This window comes from Mustela nivalis, assembly GCF_964662115.1.
Source record: "Mustela nivalis genome assembly, chromosome: 3".
NCBI lineage: Eukaryota > Metazoa > Chordata > Mammalia > Carnivora > Mustelidae > Mustela > Mustela nivalis.
The window spans coordinates 122948837-122975515 of record NC_139022.1 but is presented as its reverse complement, the minus strand read 5'-3'; the positions used below and the strand labels follow the sequence as shown (position 1 = coordinate 122975515).

Genomic DNA, 26679 nt, shown 5'->3' with positions numbered 1-26679 from the left:
TATAACACCTTTTATTTTTAGAGTTTTACAGTTTATACAGTTCCTTCACTTATATGGTATTGTTCAACCCTCCCAATAGCCTGGTGAGATGAGAAATGTGAGTCCAATTTTTTTCCAGAAGAAGATAACGGGGCTCAGGGAAGCAAAGCCCGCTGTAGACGCTAAGTCCACGCGGGCCAAAGCTGTAACCCAAAACTGGTTTCGGCTGCTCTTCTGGGACCCTGCACTGCTTCCGAGCCCCAGCCTGGCCCAGGCGCTAGCAGTCCAGACTTCAGTTCCACATGCCTCACATGAGCCTCTGTGAAGTGTGAACTTTTAGAGGTGTCTGGTTCCAGATGACCTCTCTCTGGTTTGCAGAAGAGCCAGAGCTGGAAAACGCCTTTACTTGGTGAGGGTCTCCATCACCTGGGATGACGAGACTTTGGATGATAAACCTTTGGGTTTACTGTAGTCCAGGTCAGGTGACAAGTGACAGGTGACAAGTAAGATGGCTTGATTCTAATGCGAGGATGGTGATTTCTGGAGAAGGAGGCCAGAATTTGGGATGTTTTGCAGACCCCTGAGGAGAGCGGCTGGAGGAACGCTCTGTCCTGCACACTCAAGACAGTTTCTGCCTGGGGGTGGGGAAGGGCCTGCTCTGTCAGAGCTCTGGGTTTTACACATCCTAAAATCTTTACTTATGGATGTCAGGTCAAAGGGAAGAGAAAAAAAAGCTCAACCAGACTTGAAAAGTTACCTGGTTCTGCTGTCAGCAAATGGGCTGCAGCTGTTTTTGCCATTACACAAGCTGGCGCTTTTTTTTTTTTTTTTTTTTAAGTATGTTGTAGGAAATCAAGAATATGATCCTGGGGAAGCCCTATGTGTACTACTGCCCACTTTGATAAAAATTTCATTTTTCACTCTACACAGAAGATTTCAATGGCAGGAAAATGTTCTCTCTCTCTCTCTCTTTTTTTTTTCCTTTTCTTTCTTTCTTTCTTTTCTTTTTGAAGTGCTGGAAGATGGAAACCAGTCTTATTGTCCTATTTTACTTTTTATTGCCCACTAACAATATTATTTATTAACACTAACAACGATAACTCCTCATTGTTGGTTGAAGTCATTTTTGGGGGGTGAGAAAGGGCATCTTATAGATTGGGAAATGAGACAAGTTTTCGATGATTACCCAATATCTATTTTGTAATGTTTCCAAAGCACCATGACATGAAGCTCAGCAGACCCATGATAAGTGTCTCTGAGAATTTCTTTCAAACATCTCATCAACTGGCAGCCACTGACATGGGACAAGTCCTCCAAGGAGCCGGGGCTATTCCTGCGCGAACATCAGGACTCTTGGTTGATGTGTCTGGGCAGGAGTGATGCCCTCAGAGCCCGGGACTCCTTCTGACCAGGCTGGCTCACCTGAATGGGCCACAGCTCAGCAGGACTAAACTCTGCGCCAGATTTCCGTGTTCCCTTTCTCCGCCCCGGGGCCAGTGACTTACAAACGTAGAGACTCTGCTAAGCCCAGGGATTTCATTAAGGGCCTTGTTAAAATTTACTACAATCAAATAAAGAAAAGATCCAGCCTTGGAAATCATTCTCCACTCTTGTCTCTCCTTCTCCCTGCTTCCCACCCCCACCTCCAATCCCACTTAGTCATCTATTAAACAACTAACTACTGAGCGAGTTCTGGAAAGTTGCCCATATCACATCTCTTTAGAAATCATTTCAGAAAATGTCTTGAGGAAGGTAGGTCACCTCTTCCCATTTGTCTTACTCTGTCAGGTCTGGTGCCTAAGCAAACAGGCAGTGAAGCACAACCAAAAAGAATAGAGAGGATCCAGATTCTTAAGTGAGGCCCAGGGTACGTCCTGGCCATTGCATATGACCTGGATGACCTTGGGCAAGTTCCTTCACTTCCGTGAGTCTCACTTTCTGCATCTATAAAATGGGACAAGTACTGTGACCTACTGTGTCACCTATGGTGAGGGTTAAGGAAAATAATGCATGTCTATTGTCTACCCCAGTGTCTAGCACAGAGCAGGTGCCAAAAATGTGAGCTATGAACAGGGGGTCTTTTGCAGACGCTGTCTATCTTTCTGCTGCATCGTTCCATCTTGTGTTCAGCGGAATTTTTGCTGACTACGTGGGAACTGAGGAGAGGAAAAGCCATGTCCTTGCTCCTGGACTCAGAAGTCGTCCCTTCCTTCTGTGATGTCATCATGTGAGCCACAGCTCACAAATCTGAATGCTAACAACCCAGCAACCAGTCCTCACCTCCCACGCGCTTTTCATCACCCACTTGCATCCAACATCTGGGGCTTCTGCTTCTACCCTACCATCTCGTGAGCTCGCCACTAAGGTTCCATGTCCAACATTACTCAGACAGGCAATATCTGCAGGAGGTAAGCACACCAGGGCCTCCAGGATCCAAGGCAAGAAACCCCTTTTCTAGGGGAAGCTGAAATTTTGCAAAATGGAAAATTTTTGGTTTAATGATTAAAACTGAAACTTGACTCCTCTGTTCTGGGGGACCAGACCACAGGTTTCATTTTTCAAAGGACCCAGATGTTTATGAAGGGCCGGCTCATCCCTAAGATTGGTTACTCTGCTTTCAGGGGCTGCCTGACCTCTCCTCAAACCCACTCTGAGGCAAAGCCCCCCATGGAATTAAACCCTCGCTAGACAGGGAGGCCAGGGCAGCCAGGGCCCAAGGCAGCTCCTTGGGTGACAAATATTTTTGGAGCAAGCCTGGCTCCTTCTACTCCTTTGGGTCTCTGCCCAGGTGTCCACCCCTTAGAGAGTCCTCCCCAGACCTCTGCATATAAGGTCCCATGCCTCCTGTCTCCTCTGCACATCAGCCTTTTCTATGACCTCCTATCACTTAGCTCAAAGCCTCTCATGTCTGTATTTGCTGACTTGTGCTTGCTTGCTGCCCCTAGACTGTCAGATCCCCGAGAAGAGAAGTTCTACCTGTCTTGTTCATGCCATAGCCCAGGCGCATGGTAGTTTGTACTGAGGGGGAGAGGGAAAAGGGTAAAAGACTTCTATAATGCCACACAAAAATCTTGAGTTCTGCCTGCCATTGGGGCTTGGAGTATAGAGAATGCTCAGTGCAGGAAGGAAGGAAGGAAGGGAGGAAGGGAGGGAGGATAATTATGCTGTTTTGCTTTTGATGTCATAAAGCTTTATGACACACACACATGGACTCACCATACTCTCTGACATCATACACAAGGCCTGAGTAACTCAAAGTCATTTTATTCATAAGTGTCACCAGCCATTGTATATTGCACATATCCTCTCTCCTGCGTCCTCTGTCTCACTGTACCTAGTGGCTGTGCTGAACCCCGATTGCTGAGAGCCTGGCTATCTAAGTACACAGGGTGGTAAGTCAGTATAAATTTGCAGAGAGCCAAGAAATCTCAAGCACTGGGGGCAAGAGAGCCTGGTGAGACAGGGGGGAGGAGAGAGAACAGAAGTCTGGGCTTTCCTTTGACTTAAGTCTAAAACAGATTAACAGAAAAGGACAGGTTCAAGACTCATGTCAAGCTAGTTTCCCTCACCTGGTGATGAACGCTTTCCTTGGCTCCTTTGAGCTGGGCAACAGTGTTCTGTGTACAGAGGGCTGCGGAGAAGGGGTAGCTGTGTTTGCAGTACGATTAAGAAGCAACCTTGAGGCTGTAATGACCTTGTAGGTTACAGAACAAAACTTCCAAAAGGGCTTACAGCAAAACCTGGTCATTGAGGAGGGCTATACATCCATGCAAATCAAACAGCAAACTAACTAACCAAACAAAAACAAAGCAACACTCTCAACAAGTAGATATATTTGCCCCAGTGTGAAGTTTCCATTGTGAAAGAACAAGACCGAAGTTGCTCTGTTCTGCCCCCCCCACCGCCCCCTGCCCCCGTCATGGCAACTACCACGATGTGCCCCTTCCTGGGCTGCTGTTTGTACGCTCAGGGTGGAATGCTCCCACTAGGGCAGGTTTAGGGCATGTTTCCCGGGGACCCTCAGTCTATTGGTGGGAGAGCTCCTGCAGGTGTGCCTTTAATGGCTGTAGGCACATCTGCAAAGGGAGCTGGGATTCTGAGTGTCAGCAGCCAGCGAGCCGAGGGGTTCCAGAAGCCAGAGTTTGGCAATATGCGTGCATGCACACACATGTGGACGGGAAAGAACAGTTTTTGGTTTTGGTAGGATTGTCCAAAAGTGATACCGAATCAGTAGCTGTGGAACTCTGTATAATAACCTGTCTAGACTGTTCTAACCTCATTGATAGAATTAAGACATGGAAACAGGTATTCCCTAAGGGTCTTCCAGTTTAAAAATTCTATACTTTTATGCAAACATTATTTTCTTTCTATGCTCTTTTGATTTTTCTCTCCCTTGCTCTTTCTGTCTCATCTTCTGCCTTTTTTCCTTTCTTCCTCTTGGCCAAGTCCTCTTCAACTGCCTCAAAGGGGCCTATGACCTCCCCTCGCCCCCAGTAGCTGACCAGAAAAGCCAGCAAATCAGCAGCTGTTTTCACAAGGTTTGGAGTAGCTGATATCCCATAATTCTGATTCAACTGTTTCGTTCCGAGGCTCTAAGACGAATCCCCAAGTCTCCTGGTGAGCATTAAATAATACATACCAGCCAGTCAGCAAAAACAAGGCTCCTGCTTAACTCCTGGCAGTACAGAGCAATACATCTATCTAGCCACTGCACCAAGAAGTTGAGTCAAACACAGAAACAGGTGTCCCCAGAATTGCAACATTTCTGTTGCAGAAATCAAGACAGAGTGAAAGGGGGAAATCTAGCAACTATGGTATGGGAGGAGGGAATTTTGGGGATCTGGAAAGCCTTCCTAGGAAAGGGCATGATAATGGATAATGTGCAAGTGTAGCAGAACATAATATCATCATTCCTCATTAAGTGCAACTATACTCCTATAAATTGAGAAATCACTTCATTTGGGGATGAACCATCCATTAAGCACATACAACACATGTAGTTATCATTGGCTGAGCCCTGTATCTATGAACTGTGCTAAACTCCTCATCCACACCTCATTTGGTCCTCATAATAAAACAGGAGACTGATGTCAGTGCAGTGTTAAGAGCATGTTACTAGTCACACAGATTCTGCTCTTCTCTGCACCTTAATATTTTCATCTGTGGAATAGGTCAAATAACAGTATTTGTCCTTACAGGACTGGTGTTTGTTTTTTCAATTAAAAATTATATAAAACACTTAACACAACGTTAAGAATGTAGTAAATGGCCCATGAACATCATTTGTTATTGGTGGTGATGTTTTCCCACATTTGGCTATTACTGTCTGGAGAGTGTAAGTGGCCTCTCTGAGGTCACATGGCCAGGAGGGGGTTTGAGTGCAACTTGGTCTGTGATCACACTCTCTTGTCCCTTGTGATGTAAACTATCACTGCTTAATGGCCACTTCTTGACATTTTCTGGGAAACTTGGCACCGACCGTGGACTTGTCCTGCAATCTACCTTCGAAAGTCATTGTGGATCTGCAGTTCTATTAATCTTACCTTGGAAAAATCATGCAAATGTATGACAGCACACAGTAGGACCCGCCTTAGAATTAGAGATGTCTGCAGTCTTTACTCTGAGAGAGGCAGATGAGGCTGCTCTGTCATCTGTAATTCCTCTTTGCCCATCCCTATTTCTGGACTCTTCTGGGACATTTCCTTCTGCTCTTTCCTAATGACCCAGCCCACACCAGACCCTGGGGGTGCCCAACAAAGAAAAGCCAAGGACTAAGCCGAGAAGAGCCTGAAAGGGCATGAAATGGGGCTGGAAAGGCACAGACCCGGCAAGGCGCCAGAGGCTCTCACCAAAAGAAGCTTTTAAGGAAAGGAAAGCAGCCACCTTGGGGGACATTCGTAATGCTTATGCCAACCCTTGCCTGCAGCAGGGCTGGGAAGGGCAAGCCAAATTGCACACCATCTACAGCCAGTGCCTCCAAATCCGCCGAATGTTTCCCACGAGCCTCTGCAGAGCAGCGGGGCCGAACTTGCCCGTGAAATGGCTGATCTCAAAGGCGTGCGCTGTCACAGTAACTGGGAAGGGTGGCAAAATGGCATGGATCATCAGTCCTAAGAGGGTATTCTAGAGGAATTTTGTCTATAAGGGAAAGAAGAAAGAGGCTAAGAGAAAGAAAAGCCTAAGGAATGCCTAGGTGTCGGGAAGCAGCTCTGAAGTTTTATTTGGTTTATTTGCTCACATGGGGAGAAGTCAGAGAAGGAATCTGGAGCCAATGGGGATCAAAGAAAGGAAACGGGGCTTAAGCTGGAGAAACATTCCAGTTGGACAAAACAAAGCCCTTTTTGAATGCAAAGCTGGTAAGACTGCCAGGTTTTACTGCAGATTGAGGTTATGGTTCTACCTGTAAAGCTTCAAAAAACAATTCTAAACACCCCTCTCTCCCCCCAATCCTGTATGCTTCCCACTTATACCACTTGTCTCAGAATTACCAGCATCATTAAATCTGTATTAGAATTATCTAGAAAGCTTGTATAAATGCAAGTTCTCAGCCCCACCTCTGACGACTGAGTCAGAATCCCCGAGGTGAGGGCGCGGGGGGGCCTCTCCATAACCCACAATTTTACAGCTTGCAAGGTGGTTCCTATCTACATGGAAATCCTTGAGCGCCCCCCACCCCCACCCCCCTCCGCATGAGGGGCATGAACCAAGGCAAGGTGACTTCCACTTTGAATTTTCTGAATGTATGCATTTTATCAAACTCATCCAAGGGTTGCTGCAAAGGGCACCAAATAAAATGAAATGAAAACGGCCTTTTCTGGGGAGATGGGCTGCTCAGTGCGGGAGCCCCACCGTGACCCCAGGGCACATCCACGCTACTACACTGAAGAAAAGGGTTGGCTTGGGCAACCTTCTTTATAGACAGACAGCTGAGAGCGGGCGGGGGAGAAACCTCAGTTCAGGGCAAATTTCGGTGCCCAGAAATCAGATCGGAGTGCAGCACTGCCATCCTCCACTAGAGAAAGAAATCTTAAGAGTAATTTATCTTTCTCCCTCCTCTTATCTCTGAGTTGAGTGCTCAACTGTGGAAACACACACCGATTTGTGCTTCACTCCTTGGTGCTCTATGGTCTTCTGACCAAGGGACTGAAAACATCTGCACCCACTCGGAGGTGGGTGATTGCTGGTCCTAGGGGAAAGGAGAGGGTTCCACGGCAGTCTTCGTTCTTTAGGGTTTTTTGGGCCTGCAGGGTTTTTTGGTTTGTTTGTTTTTAACTTGTCTGTGTGGTTTTTTTTTTTTTTTTTTTTTTTTTTTTTTTTTTTAAGTCTAATTAACATGCAGTGTTATAGAGGCAGTTGTCTTTTTCCTTCTACTGAAACTACATCTTTGGAACATGAACACATGGGCCGACATAAGGGACTCCCTTCCTTGGGCACTCCTGCCCTGACTTTCTCAAGGTCATATAGAGCGCATTTTTTCCTCTCTCTGCAGGGGTGCCCATTAGCACCCAGCAATGACACCTGGGCCACTGTGAAGTCTCCCAAGCTGATTTGCCTTTCTCCCACTCAGGGTTGCTGGGCAGCAGGAGGGGAAGCAGTGACGGGTTGTTTCAGGCAACTTTGAGCTGCAATGGTGGAGAAAAGGAGGGAAGTGACACGGTGTTAGGAATTGAAATCACCCAACTGTGTCAACTCATTCTCTACGACTGTGGGCTGTGACTCTCTCGCTGGTGCAAACACTGTCCCTTTTCAGATCTGGGAGTTGCCATTTATCAGAGGAGGGAAGCAAGTGGTGGAATGCCTAGAAAAAACAAAGCTGCCTGCCAGTCACAGCCTCATTGGAAGTCTTGATTCTACTCCCTGCTTCACAACCAATTGTGGGTTGTGCCATATGCAATTTGTTCCTAATTGCAGTCCCAAGCTAATTCAGTTAAAAAATAAATTAGAAAGACCTGTAGGATCACTTCTGCTTCCATACATTCTGATAGCTTCCTTGAAGGAAAAAGAAAATTAGGTTTACCTAGATCAGTGAATTTGTCTGTACGTTGCATCTTATTTCTTATGAACTCAGAAGGCCCATAATTATATCATAACTGTTACATCCATGAGCATCACAAAACCTAAGGGCTTTGCAGTATTTAGCAAATTGTGGTCTCCTCACCTCTACCATTTACTTAAAACCAGTTGAGGATAATGCCAAAATTGCAGACTCCTGGGCCCTGTCCCAAAATACGGAGAGTGGAATCCTGAAATCTACATATTTAATAAATGCTCTCTTCATAGCTATCATGGCTTTCCTTCGAAGCACAGCTGAAAACATTTCTCTTTTATAAAGGACTAATTAAATACGTCCTTCAACAACTCCTATATTTTCTGAATCCATTTTCTTCTGCTGCCTCCAGCACCCAGAGAAAATGCACATACTTTTTTTCAGTTCTTTGCAAGTAGTCTAAAATGTTCCCATTTTGTGCGTTCTCAGGTCTAGAAAAGAGATTGGCAAACTACAGTCCTCAGGCTAAATCTGGCCTGCTGCCTGTTTGTGTAATAAAGTTTTATTGGAATGCAGTCATGTCATTTTGTTCACATATTGTCTACGGCTACTTTTATATTGCAAGGCACAAGTGAGTATTTGCAATAGAGACCATATGGCCTGCGAAGCTGAAAATATTTCCTATTTGGCTTTCTGCATGAAAAGTTTGCTGAGGGGCTCCTGGGCGGCTCCATCAGTTAATCATCTGCCTTAGGCTCAGGTCATGCCCCGGGGTCTGTGGATCGAGTCCCATGTTGAGCTCCTTGCTCAGTGGGCAATCTGCTTCTCCCTCTCCCTCTGCCACTCCCCCTGCTCAGGAGTGCACTCTCTCTCTCTCTCTCTCTTCCTCTCTCAAATAAATAAATAAAATCTTTTAAAAAAATCTTCAAAAATTAGAGTTAAGGCGTGAAGTCCTTAGCATCTTCAAAAGCAGGATGGGGAATGAGGGGTTGCTACTTGTTTATGGGGCAAGAGAAGGGTAGAGGAAGATCAGGACAGTGGTTGCAGGAACCATTTATACGAGGGCACTCCGCACATCCTGCAATGCCAGCATGATGAATTTATTTCCCTCACTGATGACTGGTAGGTGCCCTGCCACACACAGTGCTAGAGGAGGAGGCTTGCCCTTTCCCCCAAGAAATAATTATTTCCAGGCGAGATGGAACAGTCTAGTATCAAGGTTGGAATCTTAGAGAACACTAAGAAGTATAGGGGAAAGAGTTCTCATAAGGTGTGGCCCACCTGGCTCTCAGATCTGTCCTGCAAAAATTAGACAAGTCACCACCCCTTGGAAGGCATGACTTCCTCATCAAAACAAGTCTACATCTTGAAAATGTCAGAACCAGACTGGATTTTAGATATAACTAGCTCAGTGATTTCCAAAGCAAGTTCCAAGGACCCCTATGATCCTTCAGAAGTGCCTCAGGATCTTCTGTAATGTTTAAGGGATGGGCGACGAGCAGATTCTGGGCTTCCTACTAATTGAATCAGCCCAGCATGACTTTTTATTTATTTATGGTGGGAGAAAACTTTGAAGCGATAACTGATATGTTCCACGTCGCACCCACCAATACTCATACACTTTCTTGTAACCAAACACTCAGGAGATAGCCTAACTTTGCCCTAGGGATGGACTGTCCTATACAATATAGAGAACAAAGACATCAACTCCTGGCTTTTAAGTTTGAAAAATCTCGACCTGTGCTGTCCAGTGTGTGGCTATCTGAATTTATGTCGATTAAAATTAAACAACCAGTTCATTGGTCCTACCAGTCACATGTAGCTGTGGCTATACCATAATGAACATGTCCATCATAGAAAATTCTGTTGGACAGTGCTGATTCAAGCCCCGAGCATACTTGGGGTATACTGGATTAGTCAGGATTAGCAAAAATCCAAAGATTTTTCCTTCTGAGGAAAATATTTAAAAGGATCATGAAGGGAGTTGAGACACAGGGGCACAGGGTAGAGACCCCTTTCTTAACCCCTCTCTACCAAGTACCAGGACTGGACATGGATGGGATGAGGGGAATGAGAGAAGCTGGGGGTCTGAGGAGACATACCTCTGCCAGGTGGAACCACGTGAGGTGGTCAGGTCTCTCAGGATTCCCTTTGCTCTACCCTGGTGCAAGAGCCTTAGAGAAGAATGGATTCATGGCGGCAATTAGCAGCCTTGCAGGAAAGATAGTCTTTGAGAGTTTCCCAGAGCCTCTGAGGAGCAAGGAACTAAAAGGATCATTTCCTGTGCTGGGCAGAATTGCAGGGAAGAAGGGAGTTGGATGAAGAGAGATGGTTGTCTTATTGGATGCCAAGGTAGACAGAGCTAAGTACCATGAACTAGATGCCTATCACCTCCTCCTGTCTGTGGGCATCATTCAAATACTCTGGAGCTTGGACACAGCCCTGGGAAAGGGGGCAGGGGGACGGAGAAGTGCCGAAGATTTAGTTTTTGTGGGAAGTGGGCATGTGTGAGAAATTGTTCTATATACTGGTATTTGCAGACTGAGTTTATATCCACTATGTATTTCTTATGTTTGCCTTGTACAAAAATAATCATGCTGCTGAAAATAATGGAAGGTTGTATGTGAGCCAGAGACCAATGTTTCTTGCATCTAAGGGTATCCTGTTGAACAAAATGTGTCTGGGGTAACGGGTAGATATGAAGAAGCGGTTTCAGACCTCTCACTGTTTAGATGAAACACAGGGTCTGTAAAGGTGACAGAATTCTCTGGCACTTGCCGTAGTGGAGGAGAACAAGACGCATGACAAGTAAACACCAGAGTAAGAGCTCTATGCTTAAACACAGAAGCACACTGAGAGGGAACCCACCCCACCCAAGCTTAAAGCCCTGCTTTGCTCCACAAGAAAATGAGCCCAAAGTGAACAAGTCCTAAGCAGAAACACATCACCTTGTTGGTAAAAGTGCTAGTGGTACTACTGGTGATGTACCAGACTGGATTTTAGATATAACTAGCTCAGTGATGTTCTCTGCCTATATGAAGGTGCCTAAGGAAACGGAAGCTCTAGCTTCCATTATCTGAGCACACTTTTCTTTCTGTGTGTTCCTGAAAATTTTTTCATCTAGTTATTTACGGTAGCACCAGCCCCATTTTGATCACTCTGAGTGCCTGTCTTCTGGTGCAGAGCTGCACAAATGTCCAGATGCACGTAGGCATGGATAATGTCAGTGAGCCTTACCAGAAAGTCCTGAGGACCAGGACCTCGGGGTGAATTCCTCCTTGAGGCCCATGTGCTGGTATCCGGGCAGGCAGTTCCTCAGCAAAGAGGGCCTTCGGGTTTCATTTACTCCATTATAATAAAAAATGTTTTGTTCATTGCAAAAAAAAAAAAAAAAAGCTGTATTACTTTAGGGCTCTATTAAAAATGGGGGGGGGTGCAATTTTTATTTAAAAAAGAATGCTTATGAGACTAAAGGTTTTCAAGGGCCTCTATGTTCTTTAGCGGTAGTTCTGGACCTCTGGGTTGGAGGCTGGTGGCATTGAGAAGGGAGGCACAGTAAACTTTCCCTACAGGCTTCTAGGAACCTAGAGGACTTCTAAGCTCATTGGGAAGTCTCCTCCCTCTCAATCTCTCTTTCTCTCTCTCTCTCTCCCCTCCTCATTACCACCCTCCCTTTTTTTCCTTCCCACTCCTAGCTACCTTCTCTCATGGTTGTCGTCTATAATCTTCACTCTGCCTCCTGTGTCTCAAACACTTAGGCTCCCCCACCACGGGATGGCCAGTCCACCCTGGGAGGAACAGAGGTGCTCAAAGGGACTGTGAAAACAGCTCGTGCTTATTGTGCCTTATCTCGTGAGCAGCAGGGCTGGGATTCGATTGAGATTCTCAAGTTTGAGTCTTCTAATAAATTATACTCCCCCAATGTGAGCTGTGAGCAGACACACCTTCTCTAACTTCAGGAGTCAGACCTTCCCAGCAGGGGGAGAAAGCCGTTGATCACTGGGCAGTGGGAGAGGATACACTTTTCCTGCCAGAAGTTGCCAGAAGGGCTGTGAGACTTTGAGGTTGACTAAGCCATAATCCTACTCTAGATCGTGCTGCTGCTTCCGTTTCCAGAGCAACAGCACGGAATTGGGAGAACATACGTGTTATCAGATTTGGACAGGGAGGCGAGCAGCAGTGTTTGTCACTGGGAACGGAGTGTGACACAAACAGCCTGGGCTCCGTGCCTTGCCCAAGCTGTCACATGCAACCCATCCTCCAGAAGCAAACTGATAGCTACCCAGAATAAACCACCCCCTACTTGTCTTTAAAGAAGAGTAGTAGAAGAGTGGGCTCGGGGGGGGGGGGGTAGGGGTGGGGGGAGGGCTGTGCAGGGAAGGAGACGAGATGAAGAGAAGGCATAGACCTAAGACACAGGTACAGTTTCAAGCAGTTCCTACCTAGGTGTAGAGAATTATCACAGGGCCAAGGGCCTGGAGGGGGCAACTGTGACTCCTGAAGTCTCCAGACACATCCGATTCTCACAGGAGAAGACAATTGGTGCAATGATTCTATTTCTCATTAGGACCTGGCTCTTCATTAGTGGGGCTGGTGCTTTTTTCAGAGAAGAGGTCTGAAAGTGTGAGGGCAAAAAGTGCTGAAGTTTCAGAATGCAATCTGTCCTCCTTTGCTGGCCCCAAATCAAAAAAGGATGTTAAGAGGGGATTTCTCTGGCTACAGTTCTGAAATCAGTCAGAGAATTAAGAGGATTTGAAAAATTATCTTGGATCCATCTGGAATCTTAAAGAAATGATCACTGAAAGAAGAACAGGAGTGAATTCAGATAGATCCAGCCCAGTAGTGGAAGCAGCAACTCAGGGTTCTTATGTGCCTGGATCATTCTGGAAGGTCATACTTCCTGCACGTCTCCTCTAGCACCTCTGCCCTGCAGTGGATTATGTAGATGTGATGTGTAAGACACCCAACCAAGGGGGTCCAGAGAAAAGTAGAGAGACTCAAATTTCCCTGGAACAGATGGTAAATTCTTCACTCTTTTCTTGTCTTTGATTTTGTTTTCTCATGAGTTCCTTCTATAGGATGCACTGTGGTGATCCAGGAATCTCCTCCCTACCTGGCAGAGCCCAGGCTTTTAGGAACATGGACCTCTGTGTGGCAAAGAACCCAAGGGATGGCTGAGACCAACCTTCCTCTGGATAGAGAGGGAAGCACCCAGCTCTGGGGGCCTCCTAGAGTCACAGTATGCAAATAATTCAACAAATGGTCCAACAGCAATGTTGTCAGAAAAAGAATTTCCAATCCTATCACCATGGTGACAGCTCATCAAAAAAATCTAAATCTAAAAATTGCCTTCTTTTAGCTGATGAAAAATAATAAATAGGGCTTCTAGGGCTTGCATTTGTATTAGCTCTCACTACCAATGCCCCGAAGCTCCTCCAGTTCCACCCTCACACCTGGCTGGGTCCTCACACAGCTTCGGTCACCTGTGATTCCTCAGGATGTACTTGGGCCCGGGGAACTTGAAACAGGAGTGGCTCATTCCCCAAACTCCCAGATCCTCAGTCTGACCCCCCTCTCCCCATGCTCTTGCTGGCTTTCATTAACCCTTGACCCCGGGGTTTATCAGCTGTCCCTAGCAATTTCACAGATAGGGCATTTCTCGAAATAGCTACGAGCCCCAGGTTGCAGCGAGTCCAGGGATGGAGCGCTCACAGGAGAAGAGACAAGAACCTCCTGAGGGACTGAGGCAGAAGTGGGCCCTTGTGACTTCCTTCTGTTTTAAGGGCAATGCCACAGCCCAATTTTCATATTAGAAACTGGACTGTCTACGTCTCCAAGGCATCCTGCAACAGACAACTTATATATTCTGCCATTTCTAGAACTGGGATCCCGGCAACTGTTAGGAGAGTGCAGTTTCCAAGAAGCAGGGCCAAGAGCAAGGACTGAAATATAGGAGCAGCAAGTTGTCTGCGCAGATGTGCTCGCGGTGTCTTGCCCGGACGGGCACATACCAGGGAGCACCCAGCCCACCAAGCGCAGATAAGTGGATGCTGACCCGGCCACACAGTGGGACACTGCATGACTAGGACATAAAAACAACTGAAGATCTGTGACTATGGAAAGGCAGAGATATCCATGATATGTTGTTAGCAAAAAGTCAGGCTCTAAAACAATGAACATAGTGCAATCCCATTTAAGCTGTATCTTTATGTGCATACACACATCAAGAGACTAGCAGAAGGTCATATACCGATGTGTTCATGACTGTTACCTCCGGGGGTTTCTTCTTTTTGTCTCTATAAAATTTTGGTGCCTAAAGCAATATCTTATGTGGTGAACTTGTATTAATATTATAATCAGGATAAAAAATTCACGTAACCCTAAAGTGATTTTAAGAGGGACTTTTCAAAAATATGAGATAGGGACCAGGTGGCTCCTCTACCAGGCACTGTGGTGGGAGGCAAAAAATTAAAGGACCGCATGGTCTGTGCCGTCAAGGGACCTGACATCTAAATGAGCAGATACATGAAATCATCACTAGGTCCTCGATCTTTAGAAGGAAATGAACTAAACATTGGATGATGCAGGATCCTGTTCACACAGGTAGACACAGTCTGGTGGCAAAGAGGGGGAGAGCTCTAGATTCTTCCCATCCCAGATGGATGTGACAGGTTGCTTATCTGCCTAGACTCCCCATCTGAAAGTGGAGTAATGAGAGCAGAGGATCCACCTTACAGGACTGCTGGAGGTTTCCATGGGGTCAAGACAGAGCACAGTGCCAGCTGGGGGACATTCGGGACATGCCAGCTACTACTATGACCTCACCGAGGGCTCTGGGAAAGCAGGGGTGGGTACACTTTAGACATAGGAAAGCCCTTTGGGGTCACAACTCCTGATGCCAATGATCATCTGCTTTCTGAACAAGACCCCTCCTTTAGCTTAAGTGCTGAAGTTTTAAAGTGAGTGGCACTATTTTCCGGGGGACACAGGAAACCTGGCCCGTGGCTCCCAGGCACACTGCGGTGTTTATCATAGTGCCTCATCTGTGGGTGACCTTGTCTGTTGATGAATCCAATCACTGGCTCCCCCCGCCTCAAGCAAATGACCTGCTCCCCTCCAATCAAAAGGCACCTTTAATCTGATTCCTTTTCACTCAACTCTCCACCATGACCCGCATGTCATTTCATTCCTCCTTTCCCCTCCTGCAAGTAATCAGCCTGGTCCAATTTGCTTGTATAAACAGGAGGCCTAGGTGGGGGGACGTCACTTGGCCATGGCAGTTCTGCTTTTCATACATCCCCCGCCTTGTTTCCTGAGACCTTTCAGTAGAGCCAGACCTGGAGGAGAGTTATATTAAACAGTTGGACTCCAAACCTAAACAGCCCCTAAAGCATTAGTGGTTCAAAGATCTCCCGGTGCATTTATGAAAAGCCATTGATCTGCGAAGAGGTGTTAGCGGACTTGAAATGCACCAAGAAAACTCCTTTGCTGGCAGGAGGCAGAGTGGTTTTCATTAAGGATCTGCCCTTTATCTTGTCACATCACTGACCTGCCCAAGCCGGGATGGGTATTTCCCTTGCCTTGAGAGGTGGCTGCCTGTGGTTGGAAGCTGTGATAAGCGTTCGTTTTTAAGACAAACACAAAGGAGTGAAGTGACTTACTTTTCTGAGTCTGAACCCCAAATCACCTTTAAATTCTAACTTTTGTGATCACCTCTGATACATAAAAGCCTTGAGAAGACCATGGGCCATTTTCCCAATGTTGGTTCTTGGGACTTGGGGGAAAAAATGCAAATCCTGGGACATCAGAACTTCAGAAACTTGAAATATCACCTAGAACAGGGTCCCTTCCTTAATCTAGAGGAATTTACCAGCTTCAGAACAGTGCAGATGGCCTTAAATCCCCTTTCTGCTGCTTCCTACCGGGTAACCTGAGATGCATTCCTTCTGGTCTTTGCCATGATCTTCTCAAGTCGAAGCTGGGTCTGACGACCTCAGAGGTTTGTTGCAAGGATTAAATAAGGTAATAGATGTAAAGCGCTTTGCACAGTCTGGCATAAAGTTGGCATTTGATAAATGCCCACTATTATTATCGCTTGCTATTACCATACTATTATTTACGCAGTCTAACAACTGTAAGCAACATTTTGCATGTCGTACACATGTGCGTTTTCCTGGGAAGAGGTCTATATATTCAATTTTCACTTTCCCCTAAAGGGGAAGAACCACTCATCTAGCTAGACTTTCCTCTTTAATCGATGACTAAAATCATGCCCGGAGGTTTAGCGTGTTCTTTCCATAGTCACATGGTAAGACAGATGGGAGACCAGAACTAAAACCCAGAATCTGTTGATTCACTGTCCAGTGCTTTGCAATGTTCTAGAAGCATTAGCAAAAGTAGCCCAAGCCCGAGCCAGTGTTGCAGAGAAAAAGTAATACATGTGGAACAGGACTGGACATATATTGGTGGGGTTAAGGCAGAGGGTTAAGTTCAGTTCAGGGGCCTGGAGCTGTGATGCCTGCGGAGGTACCAAAATTGGCTGACAACAATAATTGACAGAGAAAAGGTGTGCAAACCAGAGTGAAGGAGGAACGAGTGGGGCCCACCAGCAAGCACCTGCCCCACTCCCAGGCTCCTTTGCATCTCTCATGCATTGCAAGGAATGTTTATCCCATAAGCTTTACAAAATCCAAGGGAATATGCACCTTTGACCCAGGAAATGAATCATTCTGAAGTTCTGAGTGGTTGTACCTCCATTTCCCTGAAGATGCATCCCCAGGATTTTGAAGTTTGCATTCTTTTTTCTTTGACCAGGTTTTTAAAAATACTTTGATTTTCCCAGGATCAGTGGTTCTCCAACTGTGTCTTGGGACCGCCCCCATCAGTGTTACCGGGAAACTTGCAGCAAATCCAAGTTTGGGGGACCTCCTTAGACCCACTGAGTCAGAGAGTCCTGGGCAGGGCCTAGGAATGTGTTGTTGGAGGGTCTCCAGATGACCCTGAAGCACGCTCAACTCTGAGAACTGTTTTTTTTTCTTAGGCCACTGGTGTGGCAGAGACCCAGCAAGGAAGGAGGGCTCAGAATCATCTTCCAGAAATTTGAATCCCTGGAATACATTTTTTTTTTTTTTTTTTTGGTTGGTATGAAACAAACTGAATACTAGACTAGTAACTTAGTTCCTCTTGTATTTTGCAAACAAGAGATCTGGAGGGAAGTGGAAAATAAATTTCATGGCCTTTCATCTCAGTTACAATGACATGTTCATTTAGCATTGTGTGGGGAGGAAGGAGGGGCCGCTGTTAGGCTTCTAGAAGAGAATACACAATTCCAATGGAATCCGCTGTAATTTAGGGGCAATTAGCGTCTGCACATTCTCCATCCATGAGGCTCCATTAATCCAGTTAATCCTTATCTTCCAATCGAAAACAAACACCCTTGAATGCACTTGGGATCCTTTTAACACGTTCTGCCCACCTGGATGCTGTCCTCCGCCTTGTAATCCAGAGCTTTTAGGAGCCACTTCAGCTCCTGGGAAGGGGGGGATGACCCACCGTATTGGCGGGTCCTGCCAGTCCCTTGGAAATAAGCCCTGTCCCAGGCTGCACCCTCGCCCCAAGCACACGTTCTCTGGCGAGACCTGCCCTCTCTCTGTCATTACTCAAGTTGTTCTTGGTACTCCCTTGCTATTCTGGGCAGCCTTCCCTGAAACTTCTTGACTTCCTTTTGCCTAAGTAATGCAAACACTCGGATAATACTAATGCCTTGCATTACTGTAGTATCATTGCCTTTCTCCAATTCCCTATCCACTCTCATACCCTCTGCAATTTATAGTGGGGGGCTTGAGGCTTCCCGGGGTTACACGACCTACCAGATTCCCACAGTTAGTAACTAGATGACAAGGTAGGTTCAAACTCAGGTCTCCTGATTTGCAGGCAAAGATCTTCCTGCTACAGAACACTGTCTCTTTCTGACGACCCACCTAAATCCATAACACTAATGAATAATGCATTTGTTCTTTCCCTGTGTTTATGTCTTTGGGACGCCTTTGTATCTATGAAAATCACTGTGTCTTCCTTCATTTAAAAGCCCTTAAGGAGAAGAAATCATATCAGGCTCAAATAATAATAATGTAAAGTGCTTCTACCTATTCAAAATATTTTCATTTTATCTTATTTTGTCTACAAAACAATTCAATGGGTTAAGTAGGATAAGCAATATTATACTTATTTTAATGGTAAGGAAACTAAAATTTGGCCAATAAAAGCAACTTACTGGCTCAGAAAGTAGAAAGTGGTATTGCTGGGAATCAAATACAGATTTCTAACTTCTGGGGCTCTATTTTTCTACAATATGTGTGGTGTTAACACTGCATTCTGAGACCTGCAGGGTTCTTATCTGCTGCCTCATAACTTCTGGAGGAGCCATGGAAAAGGGGGGCTGGCAGGGCTCTGGGTGTACTACCCTGGGTTTAACTAGAATGTTCCTTCCTTTAAAAAGCAGCTTGGGAGCCACTGGTCGGTTGTCATTTCCTGTATGGAGTACCCAGGAGGGCAGGAGTACTGGTCAGCTATGGACAGTAGCTTCAGGAGAATACTGCTGCTGTGGCCTTGAGCAGCCTTCATCTTCTTGCAAACACTTCTGACTCCCTGACTTGCTCTCAGTGTAGGAGGTGACAACGGCACCCTGTCCTCAGAGGGGGCAGGCTACCCCTCAGCCTTTTCATATTCTGTTCATAAATTCAACAAATACTGGTTAAGCAGCGACTCTGTACTAAGTTCTGTGCTAGGATCTGGAACCAGAATGGTAGGAAACCAACACGGGAGTGACTCTTCCTCTGGCCTCATGGAGCTTCACACTGATAAATAATTCCAAATCACAGTAAGAGCTATTACAGAAAATCTGTCTGTTGCATGGGATTAACGGGGCGGGGGGGGGGGCAGGGGGAAGGGCAGGGGCAGGTTTCTGATCCACTTTGGAGGTCAGGGAATTCCACTCCATGGAGAAACCACTGGCAGGGCAGAGAGGGAGAGGGACAGCGTTCCCATTGCGGGGAAGAGCACTGTCGAGATACGGAGCAGCAAGAGTGTGGTCTGTTTGAGGGACGCCCAGGAGATGAGCTGGACTAGAGTGCCAAGTGGGGCAGAGCTCAGAATTTCTGCGAAGCAAAATGGACAGCTACCGCTGCGATTTAAATAAGGAATGTCATGATAGATTGACGTGTTTTCCAAGATGGTTCTGGCTACTGTCCAGACCACAAAAAGGTGGGGTTGGTCAGGAGTATAAAGCGAAGAGACGTTCGAGGAGCCTCATCAAGGTGGGTTTGTATATAGGTGATGTAACTGGCCCAATTAATTTCTTTCTTTTTTTTTTTTCAATTTCTAATACTGGAAGTAAACCTCGGTCCTCGTCAGTGTGGAGCAAGTGATCCGAAAGGTGATCCACGGTCACGCAGTGAGAGGAGCCCTTGAGAAATTTTATAACTTCACCTGGAAGACTTCAGAAGTGCAAGAAGGGTAAAACACAGAAAGTTCTACTGTAGATTTAGATGACAAGGTTCCCGTCCTGCCCTCCCACAAGTCATCCGCGTAACGTGAGACAGGCCATCTAACTAACCCCTTAGGCCTCATCGTTTTTCCCAGTTGGAGGAGGAGCCCCCAGCCCAACCACAGCAAGTTATCAGGCAACCTGATTACACAATGGAAGTGCCAGTGCTTTGTAAATGGTTAGGCATTCTTAAAATACAGGATGCCATTATCATTAACCATGTCGGTATATACAAAGTAATTATAATTAGAGTTCTGAGTAAATATGGAGTAACATTTTTCTCTCCAATTGCATCCCAAAAGAAAGTTACTAGACACCAAGGAGTTTATGTTTTTAGATGGGCTAGAAGTTTCAGCACATTCCACCATAAATCTACCTTTATTTTTTTCGACAGATAAAAGTTATAGAACTACTTAATAATTTGATTCTTTAGAGTTACCATATTTACTCAGAATTATGATTGTAATCATATTTGCTTCATACCATATTTCCCAGGCCTTAGTCATCTATGTTCCAAAGTCATACTTTTAAACCCAGGAATGTATAAATATTAACTTGATATTTTATTTAAATTGAATATATATATGTGTATATATATATATATTCCTTTCCACTTTGAGTTTTAGTGAATTTAAAGCTAAAGAATATCGCTTTGAAATATTTTTTTCTTAATTCACATGACAATAGTTGGAACTCTGTTAACATACAAAGAATTATCTAACAGAATCTCACATAACACCAGTGGTAACCACTCTGCTTGGGAAGTAATAGCTTATCCCACTCATATTTCAGGAACTTTTTTCAATATCAAAATTAATAGAACCTTTCCCTGGCCCAGGGATTCTTAACATTAGAATCATCAGGAGAGCTTTTAAAACTCTTGATGCCCAGCTGGATTGCAGATCAATTAAATAAAACTCTCAAAGCCTGCAACCCTCAGTATTGTTCCAAGTTCCCTGGGATGATCCTCATGTGAAGCCAGGTTGAGAAGCATTGACCCAGATTCTTGGGTGCCTTCCAGGACTGCCTGGGCCTGCTAGGATTGGCCAGATATCAAGGACAGACTATATGGGGAGACTGTATGGCAGTAGGGGAGTCGATTGCTGTTTCTGTCTCATTCAGAAGGGAATGGCCATCTGGATAAAAATAATGTATAGCGAGCGGTGCTACCACTAACAGGCGGTAAGAACTGAGAGCTAACTTTATGTCAGTTATTCCTCCAAATAGTTTAAAAGACTTATGTCATTAGTATTCACAGCAACACTGCAGAGGGAGCTCTGTAACTATCTGTCTCCGAGACAAGGCATCTAAAGCCCAGAGAGGTTCAATGCCTTGGCCAAGGTTACACAGGAAGTAGTAAGTGACAGAGCTGGGACAGAGCCTCCTTGAAAGCAACCCCAAGTTTCCATCCTTTCATATGGCTTCCTGCTTATAACAGATACCTTAGAGCCTAGAATCCTATTATACAGACCAGAACCTCCTTTCCCTGTGCCTTTTTATTAGACATCTTTCCCGACCCCTAATTTTGCAGATGAGTACATTTCGCTGATGTGACAATGAAGGCCTGCATTGTTTCCTAGGTCATATAACCAACTCCATGTGTGGTCTCGTGAGACTTCTCCTGGACATCCTTGTTCTCATTTGAGTTGCAACAATAAATGCTTCTGCCTCATAACCATTAATGTTAGAAGAAGAGGCATCTGGAGCGTTGGGTCCCCACTGCTCCTTGCCCTGGAGAAAGCTCCCCTGGGGAGGGAAAGACGGTTTCTAGCAGCCCAGAAGTCACTTTTCTCCTTTGTAGGATCCAGTTACACCCAGCAGACTGCAGTCTGAATAAACAAAACTGGAGGAACACACCTAGGGGATCTCTGAGTCGGGTCTCAGATTTTAGCATCTAGCTACAGGGAGGGGGAGAAGAGCTTGTTGTTTTCTAGAAGCACAGATGAAGAAACCACCCTCCAATTATGCAGCAGATTTTGCTTCCCAGTTGAATAAAGGGCATGAAATCGGATGTTCTTCAAGCTCAGAATAAATCAGTGGAAAATCCACCTCCCTTCACCCTCCATAAAGAACAACTAACACATTGCGTTTAATTTCCGAATAGGGCAATGTTCTTTTTAAGGGAAATGTTAAGCAGGGATTAAAGACACGATGGGCTGTGTAACTCTATCCTCAGCCCTTTCATTGTGAATAGTATTTTTTTTTTTTTTTTTTTTTGGCGGTGTCTGTGCAGAGATGTGGGAAAAACCAAAGTCTTATGTAAATGAGAATTGACACACTGATCAACCAAGCGCCAGACCTGAGGTCTTAATTACACAGGAGTCTAGATGTCAGAGTGAACGCAGCTTACTGATATTCAGAGATTTCATCCAGTATTAAGCTGGAGGACCTTCTTCCGGGAGCAGAGAGGCACGGGTTTCTCGTTACGCAGGGTACACGTTCATGGGCAGCAAAGGGCTACGTTCACGCCTGGGCACCTTTCTGGATAGGATACGTCCCTGAGCTTGGACACCCCGGCCTGCTTGGTGGGGCACAAGAAAAGCAAGGTGTTTGCAGGTATTTCCAGCTGTGGGGTAAGCAGCTGCTAACTGACAGTTCTTAAAAGCGAAGGTCTCTAATGGCATCTTTCCCCCCTGCCCTCCCCTCTACATGGCCTTCCCTGCCCATTTGGCATCATTTGTGGCCTCTGCAGCCCTGTCTAGGCATTACCTCACTTCAACACCTAATACTCTGATGAGATCTACGAAAGCATTAGTAGCTAGTTTTTAAGGCTGCAAGGTCGAGAATTAACAAGCATTTATGTTGCTGAAGATGACACGTGGGAGGCGTCTCTAGCTCACACAAGGCGTTGCCGGTGGACTGGAGTCTAGCGAGGTTTGTACCTCCCGGCCCACGGCTCTTTTCATTAGCTTGACGCTCTGGTCATTATCCTAGTGGGGGTATAGGCTATGTTTTTAAAAGGGGCTTCGGCAGAACCTAACAGTTCTCAGTGGGTGTCAGGGTCTTTGCCTTGAAACAGAAAAATAATACATCCTTTCCTTCCACGCGTACTAATTAAAGTGTCAGGATGGAGCCCCAACACTGATTTGACACATGACACGACGTCCCATATAATCTGACGTGTCTCGCGCGGACATCAAAGCCCCATCAAGGAAAAAGAGCGGGATATTTAGTGCGGGCCCGTTGCAGTCTGACATCTAACTCCGTCCAGCTTCCTTCACAGGCCCTCGCTCGCCAGGAGATTAACCCGTCAGGCCGCCGAGTGAGAAGGGACAGAGCAGACCCGGACAGGAGGCCTGGGATGCAGGGGAAATCCAAACACATCCACCTGCTCAGGGAAGACTCTCCAGACACCTCGTCCCCCTACGGGCATCTGGGGCAAGCGCTGTCGCAGCCACTGTTGTGGCACCTGGTCATTTACGACTGCCTCATGACATTATTTCTCACTGTTGTCTTTGCATTGTTGTTCAACGACTTTCTGTAATTGTCTCTTCTGACCCCAAATAAACCTCAGCACTTGGAAGGCAAGAAGTAGCTCTGGTACGAGTCTGCCCTAGCAAACGTCTCCTGTGATTCCACGAAGGGCTAGCAGGCTCTTTCTGTTTTTGTTTTTGTGTTAATTTTCCATCTTTCATGCACCCGTCCTTTTGTAGACTACAACAAAAATGAAGTATTACAAGAACAAACATGGGTATGGCTGTCTTAGCAGTGTCAGGCTATTGTGTGTCTAAATGGCTACTCTCAATTTCTGCACTTATCTGCTCCAGGCCAGGAACACACAATTTGCTAACTGCCGCAAAGCTGTAGGCCACACTTTGAGGAGCACTAAACCAGAACACGGGGATGCCCGAAACAGTATGGGACATAAAGGAGCTCCTTGATATGTAACTGTTGATTGAGTAGATATGTAATGTATAGATAACATATATATACACACATTATCCCTATGATACATTATATCAAATATAGCTACATGCACATACATCTAATTAAATCATACGTTATACGGTACATCAATTAGGAGATAGGATTACAAAACAGACACCTAAGCCTAGGAGGCACAAGCACGTATTAGCTAGCAAGTTGGCACCAAGACCCGCTCAATGAAAAGGCACATGTGGAAAGGGAGTTAGGAATGAGCTGTGCCTACCCAGTGCTCTGTGTGCCATCTTAGTGGGTCATACTCCTATTTTACCCAACGGGCAGTGAAGCTCACGGAGGGTAAGTGATCCACAGGTATTTAGTGACAAGAATAGGATTCAAATGCACCTCTGACTCCACACGGCCCGTGTTCCTTTGGCTGCACCATATGAACTGGGTGACGTCATGGATGGCTATGTCTTACTCACAAAATGGGTATGTTTCCACCACCACTTCCAAGCAAAGATGGCTGTAACATCATCAGTGGACTGGCCGAGGTAGGTTTCATGTGAGAGCTATTCTACTAATGAGCTTCTAGGATGTTTACTCCTTAAGAGAAATGCCTAGAGAAGAGATGACACCTTGGTTTTGGTGGAAATTCAAGCATTAGGATGTGATAGCCGGGATGTCCTACAGCCATCTAAGTCCTAGTTAGAGAATGGTGTCAACACACTGGGGGAGGCAGAGCACCAAGAGAGCCACGGAGAAGCAGGACAGGAGCTCTAATATCCTGCATCTGAGTTATCCCCCACCTAAAGACTTCCATCGCGTGAAGTAAAGGTTTTCCCTGCTATCCAAAAGTAGAGGATTCCTATGAAGCCTTTGGTAAGCTGAAGTGGCATGAAGCAAAGAAGCAGTCACCATTTTGTAAAAGCAAAAATCCTCTCTGGATTTCCTGCAGTTAGCAAAAACAGGTACTAAGGTGGGCCTTTCATAAAAAATATGGTGGGCTTCAAGCGAACTTTCAGAGAGCAGGGAAGCCTGTACACCTTATGAAAAGTGATCTGAGTGGAGATTTTTCTGTTACTTGCATCCAATGACACCCTGTTTCATATAACCTCCTCCTCTAATAGGACACTGTCCCCTTTCATTAAAGCCAACGTTTGATTCATAATGTCAGACCAAAATGTGAAGGAGACGATCATCTAATGTATGGCAACAATACACATTTTTCAAATCATCCTTTGAAATGAAATTTAGATGTCTTGAAGGGCCCCTAAGAGTTGAACTTGGAAATAAAAAAAGAAAAAAAAAATGAATGAATACCCACAGTATGCAATATAATTCCTACTGACTATATGCGGGGTTTAGTTCAACTTTCAGGACACAGTACCCCAAGGCATGTGCAATCACAGCCCGTCAACTCTGTTTAGGAATTCCCCTGCTGCTCCTCACATGTTTACACAACTTTAATACTTTTCTATATTGGCTCAGTAAAGCATTTTTCTATTGAGATGGCATTGTTCATCTGTATTTATCCCACAGTGAGGAGCCTGAGCTATCTTAAGAGTCCATTTCGGTAACTGTAAAGCTGATAAATTGTGTATAAACAGCTCAAATATTTCTCAGAAAATAAAACTGGAAAGGAGAGGATTTTGCTTCAACCATTGAAGACAGTCTTGCATATTTAGAGATTAAGGCTGAGGTGTGGGTTTCTTCTTTCAGCTAAATCCACATCCCCCCTGCCCTTGACAACTTAATTTCCTGTCCTCTTTGGGAGACAGACGGATGAATATTTAGTGTAGAACATGATTGTGATTAAGCTTCCAAATGTATCTTCATCTGGATTCCAGCTGGTGTGGCATCTCAATTACTCCTCTATCCCCCTACGGAACCGTCTTATTGATGTAGTAAGCTTTGCATGATGGCACTAGATTAAAAATCTCCCAGGACTCTCCAAAACTTCTGACCTCAATCAATTATCCCTTAATAAAGGGGGGGGGGAGGACTTGTGCATACATTATGACCTGAAGAATCCCATCAGTAGGTATCCTACCATTGCTACTTAGCTACTACCATCAGAGAACAGAAATCTTTCTTACAGCCAGCTCCTTTCTCCTACTCCCCACCTCTGCAAATGATGATGCATTAAGTGAGGCTCCGAAACTGATAGAGCTGGTGAGTAATAGTGAGAAACAGCCGCCCATAATTTCCTTACTGGCCCCAACATTCCATATCTGTCACTCTTCTTGTGATTCCTGGTACCATGATGCCCAAACTAAATTACAGAAGTACAGTACCGTTCTCCAAATCAATTCTAAATACCTTGGATATGCACATACTGTTTTTCAGGATCATTTCTTTGGAGAAGCCCCAACTAATTTACACGGCTCTTTCGTTCATGAACAACTTTATTCATTCACCCAACATGTACTGAGCTGTATGTAGGCTGTGTGCTAAGCACTGGGCATGGATCTGCAAACAAGACAGACACAGAACAAGTTCCTTGTTCTCGGGGAACATAGTATAGTGGGGGTGCCAGACAGGCACATGACTAGTAACAACTGAGTGTGAACAGTGCTGGAAGGAGCCAAGTCCCAGATACTGTGGGGCATCTACCTCAAACACAGGAGGATGTGCAGGGAAGACTTTGGAGAGCTTCCCCTCACCCCCAGTCCATTACATCTGCGGTGGCCTCAGCACTTAGATTAAGTTTTCTGAACTATAGAACAACCATGGGCCTGCCTCCCTCCCTCCCTTCCTTTGTACTTTCCTTCCTATAAAAGTAAATGTCAGGCACGCTTCAATTCTTGTGCTTACAAGCTAGTGAGATATGACATATTTATAAAATGCTGGGAAAGGCAGGCTAAAAGATCGTTTCTGGTTTTTTCATGCCATGAATATATATTACTTGATAAATGGCTGTGGATGATTAAATGCTACACCCGATGTTGCAGACCGTATGGTTCCTATAGGCCTTCAGAGAGTGGGGCCAATCTGTGTGGAGTAGAGTATTTGGAAAATACTTCCAAAAATGAGGAGGCTGAGTTTGCTCTCTAAGATAGGGTAACGATAAAGTAAGTACTTTCTATTTCCACTAGACAAGACCCTCATTTCCAACAACCAGACTTCTGAGGATAGAATCTCTTAGGAACACAAGTGGGCTGGTAGAGAGCCTTAAGAATCCTTCTTGGAATGAAAAGGAAAAAATAAGCAATGGATCTCGTTCCTCATTCAAATCTTACAGTTCTGAAGAAGGCACTTCTCTCCAAGAGGGTAGCTTGCCTCCCCGATTTGCCTTCTGGAT

General features: G+C 45.4%; 1 protein-coding gene and 1 long non-coding RNA gene across 3 annotated transcripts in view; one reads left to right on the top strand and one right to left on the bottom strand.

Moving 5' to 3' along the window:
- SLIT3 (slit guidance ligand 3) overlaps positions 1–26679 on the bottom strand; it is a gene marked incomplete at its 5' end in the record, with an annotated part of 594733 nt that overhangs the window by 320548 nt on the left and 247506 nt on the right. The gene's annotated exons all lie outside the window — the stretch shown is intronic.
- Positions 979–23032, top strand: LOC309861313. Its single transcript, XR_014309860.1, has 3 exons — positions 979–2387; positions 19359–19480; positions 22735–23032. It is a non-coding gene; the product is annotated as an uncharacterized lncRNA (long non-coding RNA).